General features: G+C 31.3%; 1 long non-coding RNA gene across 1 annotated transcript; it reads left to right on the forward strand.

The window, feature by feature from the left end:
* The first annotated feature begins 1,835 nt into the window (after window positions 1-1,835).
* On the forward strand, window positions 1,836-2,730 carry LOC128039642 (uncharacterized). Its single transcript, XR_008194088.1, has 2 exons — window positions 1,836-1,969; window positions 2,440-2,730. It is a non-coding gene; the product is annotated as an uncharacterized LOC128039642 (long non-coding RNA).
* Window positions 2,731-5,889: the final 3,159 nt, after the last annotated feature.

A 5,889-nucleotide genomic window follows, 5' to 3' on the forward strand; every position in this document is an offset into this window, starting at 1 on the left:
TGTTAACAACTATAGTCATAGACTGTGCCCATTCATCTATGGTTTTTTTCATAGTCTGTTATAGGAATATTAGTTAGATCTAAATATATTCCTCTTTGAGTAACATTTCTTTTATTTAGATCATCTATCCTATGTGGGGTAGGTTGAGTAGATGATTCTCCTAAATTTTCAGATTTTATTTCGTTAGTAGCAATATTTTCGATTTGATTGCCAAAATTCTTGTTATATTTTCAACTTGCTCATATTTTTTATTAAAGGATCTTAAATAATCATCTTTTAGAAGATCTAAATCTCATTTTCTTTTCTATTAGGATCTTGATTTGTTTGATTAGTATCCATTGGTTCGGTATTTCTATATTTTCTTTTCATCTGTTGAAGTATTTTCTTCATCGATTTATAACTTGTAACATTTATGTCTTCTAAGTCTATAGAATAATCGAATTATTAGAACTACTACTACTATCTATAGTATCATAGTTTAACATATATTGATAATTGAATAATACAAATAGGTCTTTATGTTTTTTATAAAGTTGTTCTATTAGTTTTAGATATTCTATTCTTTCATTTTTATCGGTGTCTTAGTAAATTTATTCTTCCAATGTTCTATAAGTTGTTTATAGGATTGGAAATCATATTTTGTTGATAAGTATAATTTCTTTTACATTTTCGATTTTTATGCTTTTTATTTTAGAATATGATTCTTTAGAGGAAGTGTCTTCTTCTTTTGACAAAACTAATACTATGTTACTAGGGAAAGATTGTATGAAACAATGATGCTACGTCATCTGTATCACTTTTCCAATAGTTTTATCCCACATCAGCATTTTCATCCTAAATTTTTAGTATTTTCATCCTGAAAAAAAATCAAATCCAAATTAAAATCTTGAAATTCAAGATGAAATTACTAATATGGCATAAAACTATTGGAGATGACCTCTTATTGTCTCAGCCACCATTTCAACCTTTTAGGTTAATAGAATCCTAGTAGACATGGAGAGTTTGGTGGACATTTTAACAGCCAAGGCCTTTCACAAGATGGGTCTTAAGGACACAACATTAATGAAAGCTAGTCCAGTATATGGTTTCGCCAATTAGCCAATCATGGTTAAGGAATCTATCACCCTCCCAATGGTATTGGGCAATGAACATACAGTCACAAAGATGATTGACTTTTTAGTGGTAGACCATCTGACTGCATATAATACAATCTTCGATAGGCCAATAATGTGAATGGCCAAGATGGTTGTGACCATTTTCTATATGATGGTAAAATTCCCAAAACCCTCAAGGGAACGGTACTTGAAATGTGACTAGCGAAAGGCCTGAGCCATATCATTTTCCTGAGGCTTAGAAAAGAAATGATACCTCTTTCTCCTCTTCCTCTTGCATCCTAGAATCATATTCGACAAAACTCATCGGTTAGGGTGAACTTGATTGACAAAAAGGGCATATATAGTTGGAAGGTTTGGAAGTTAGGTCTGAAGCCAACTTTCCAAAGCTGAGGCTGCAAAAGTCACAAAATCTATTTTTATACTTGATTGAGGATCAATTATTAATAATAATAAGTTTATGTTTAATGTTAAAGAGAGAATAACTTAACAAATATGAAATATTAGAATAAGTAGATAAAATTATTTAGAAAATTTATTTATTTTATTAATTTTATTAGTACTCGCATTCTTTTTAGTAGAGAATATGAATTACTATATATATTTATACAGTTTCCAACTCCCAACTGAATTTGATTTGATGGCCTGTAACAAATAAAAAGCCCAATAGAAGCCGAGAAAATCATATAGAAGCCCAACCCCTACGATGAAGCACTGTCCCAACTGGCAACTCACCAACTGCAATTTGGTCTCTCTTTTATTTCTGTAGCCGAACAGCGGAAGCAAAATCTTCGTGCCTCTTTTGGAACTAGGAAACCAACTGAAGCACCTTCCTACTGGTTTTCTTCGAATTCAAGGTATCAGTCGCATTCACGTTTTCTTTATTTTATTTTCTATGCCATCAACTTTTTTCTTTCTTTCTTTGAGGTGCTCTTTAAAATCTGCCGCAATGTGTTGTTCCAGCCGTTTCTTGGGTTTCTCTGTGGATTCAATTGAGATTATAGAATTATAGGAATTATTTTTTTGTGTTGGATTGCGTATGGTAAAGAATCTAAAGTTTACTCTCCTTATGTTTGATGAATTGCCTAGAACTATTCATATCGGTATAAAAAAAGGGTACATTTGTTGTTAAGCTGTTGAAATTAGATGCTTTCATTAGTACATGGTTTGAAATTATTTTCCTTCACAAACAGTAGGAACTGATGATATATTTATTTAGCTTTGACATTTTAGAGGTGATTGAATAGGCTCTTTGTAAGTTTCCCGTAGTAGAACTGAATGTTGGATTTCAGTAGTTAACTAATATAAGTGTTTTCTCCATCATCAGGAAAAGGCCACTGAACAAGATGCTGTTGAAATCTTGATGTATGAGCGTTTACGTTTTGCATACGGCTTGCTTGAGGTGTTGATCTTTGTGACTTCTATCACCATATGGAATAAAGGCATCATTAGCTAAATAATTCTTTCGTTTCCCTATAGCAGTTTTTACTGGGAGAAATATGTTTTGCTGAAAGGAGAAACCAAGGTACTTCAAATTTCACTGTTTGAATAGTATTTGATTTATATATTCTTTTTTCATTAATTTCAAATTCATTAGAAATGTTTACTGATTGCACAAGTCAGAGAGGTGAACCAACATTTTTGTTAAAATGATTACCTTCATTGTTTAACTATTGACTTCACCTCCATAATGACATGTGGTTTATGTACAAAGTTTAGCTCAAATGAGAAGAGAATGATAAATTTGTGGATATCAATTTAATGTGTTGCTTAATGATGATATTAGTGGGCATTTCATATCACTTAGCATTTAACAATGATTGAGTGTTGCTGAAAATGTGATTTCACTGATTTGCTACCATGCTAATGTCTATTTATTATTATCCTAATATATGTAGCCTTTACCATGATAATTTGCATTCTCCTTATGATGGTGTGATGAGAAAGTTCCTTCATTCTGTTTCTTCTTCATGGAGAGGAATTGTTGTCTTCTTGAACAAAGATTTTTCAAAATTTCTCGTGATGGGTTTTTCCCGCAAAGATGATCAAGTTTGTCATCTGCTCTCGAGCCATTGTTTCCACTCTTATCTCATTGTTATCCCCAAAGTTTTGCCCCAAATCGGTCCACCTTTCTTCAAAAGATATTTGGGCCCAATACTCCACTTGTCGGACTCTGCCAATACCGGGCCTTTTCCCAATTATTCCGAAAGTAACCTCACCGTCAAGGACTCGAACTTGTGCATCAAATCTCAAATGCAATAAAATTACGCCGTTCGAGCACATGTCTGTCGTGTTCTAAAGCCTTATGGGTCAAAATTTAGATCGATCATTTGATTTGGGTTCGATGAACATTAAGGGTGAATATAGACTTGTTTTGGATTTCTTTGAGTGGGCATGCTTGCGTAGAGACCCAACACTCGAGGCCCGTTGCATTGTTATCCAAATTGCTGTAGCTTCTAAAGATTTAAAAATGGCTCATCAACTTATTCATGACTTTTGGTCAAAACCTGATTTGGATATTGGTCTATCAAGAAACCCATTTCCCATGATAAACTTTCTATCGAGCAACCGAATACGAACCAACGCCTTTATAATGAAATGCCATGTAATGCCATGCAATCAGAGTAAAACACAAAAAGTCAGTATCAATTAAATACAATACGACCAAGAAATAGTAAAAACTCCTAATGAGGTGTCTACTAAGGTTAAGAGTAATTCTACTTAGGGTGAGTTCCTAAGGTTCATTATATGAGGTTTGGCTTCTAAAGAAAGGGTACCCGAACCAGCAGATTCCTCGATCCTCACCCATTATAGGCTCATATAGATCGAGTTCAGTTCAGGGGAATACATTTCCCTATGGCTGCACGGAGATGAAAATCTCACGAAGACATAGGTACGGATGTATCCCAAAAGCGGTCCACTACCCTGCACGGAAGTGAAATCCTCACGAAGGACTAGCTTCTCGCTCCCATCTAGAGGGGTAAAATTGACCATGAAATGCAAAATGCAAATAAACTAACGAATTTAGACCAATTAAGTAAGCATATCATGAGGAAAACCAATGAATGCAAAAGGGGAAATCGTGATTTAAAACAAATTTTGATTTTTCGACAAAAAAGACAGAAATAATCAATTTATGGCTCGACTCTCTAAGAATGTCCCCAGCGGAGTTGCCAAGCTGTCGAAACTATTTTTTTGAAAACAAAAAAATTAGATGTCGACCTTTAAAAAACAAAAATTGGAGTCGCCACCGATCCTTGATTGAGGTATGATCGGCTCACCTTAAAAACGATTTTGGTCTGCGAAATTTGAGAAAATAGGTTCGGGAGTCAGTTACGCACGAGGAAGGGTTAGCACCCTCGTAACGCTCAAAATCGGTACCGAATTAATTGTTTAATGTCTTGGTGTCGAAAATTTGAAAATATTTTAAAAGAAAACTTTTAACTTGTGAATAAATTAAAATAACAAAACATTCTTATTTCAAAGAAATAAAATATCACACCTAGTGAGTTAGGGCGCAATATTTTTAAATCTTCAAAATTAAGTTTGTCTTTTGATTTTTAAAACTCACACATTTAAATCTAAGAATATTCGGCTATCTAGGTCAAATGAAGAAAATTGAAACCCAATAAGTTAGGCCACAATTTCTCAAAATTCCAAATACCGAATATGATCTTTTGTTTTAGAAATTCTTATTTCGAGATAATAAAATGTCATGACCAGTAAGTTAGGACCTGACATTTTTGGATTCCCGAGAATAAACTTTTATTTGAAATCTCTGTGAATTTATTACAAGATAAATAATTAGCTCTCTAAATTCATCGAAAAATAATCGCAATCCAGTAAGTTAAGACACAATTATTTTCTCGAGAATCATGAATGCTAAATATTTTGAAAATTTATAAAATATGATGATTTTGGTACTTTGACGAAACCAAGATGTTTTCTTAAAAATGTTAATGCATAACATGAAACCATTACTTCAATTTAAATGATATATGTATATGTATTTACAAAATAAAATATACGTGAATTTTAAAAATATGTGTGCATATATTCATAAATTATGAAAAATAAATAAATATGTATAGGTATCTAAAATAAATAAATAAATAAATAATATAAGTAAAATATATTCATAAATTATGAAAAATGCGGAAAATATATTTATAATAATTTTGAATAGTTTATGTATATATATGTATATTATAAAAATAAATATATATATATATATATATGGATTATAAAATGTGAAAAACTATATAAATATTATAAAATATAAATATATGTACGTATATATATGTAATAAAACTAAGAAGAATAAAATAATAATAAAATATATAAGATATGCATATGTATTAAAAACCATTTTAAATATGTACATATATATAATAAGATACATATGCGCCTACATATATGTATTGAAATAATAATAATAACAATAATAATAATTTATATAATAAAATTAATTATATAAAAGAAATTAAAAAAAACAACAGATTAACGATTAAATTGAAAACAAACGAAAATTTAAAGCTAAATTTAAAAATAGAAAACACAAAAAGGGACCGAATTAAAATGCGCCCAACAGGAGGAGGATCAAAAGAGAAATTTACCCAAACCACCCAAAACGCTGCGCAACACTGGACTAAAATAAAACAGATTCGATATTTCATGGAAAAATTTGAAAACAAAAAAAGAATGGTTTTGAAATGATGGGATAAAATGGAAGGATTAAAAACACAAATAACCCATCAATGCTTAAAAGTTAAAACCC

The sequence above is a fragment of the Gossypium raimondii genome, chromosome 3 (assembly GCF_025698545.1).
Source record: "Gossypium raimondii isolate GPD5lz chromosome 3, ASM2569854v1, whole genome shotgun sequence".
Lineage (NCBI taxonomy): Eukaryota > Viridiplantae > Streptophyta > Magnoliopsida > Malvales > Malvaceae > Gossypium > Gossypium raimondii.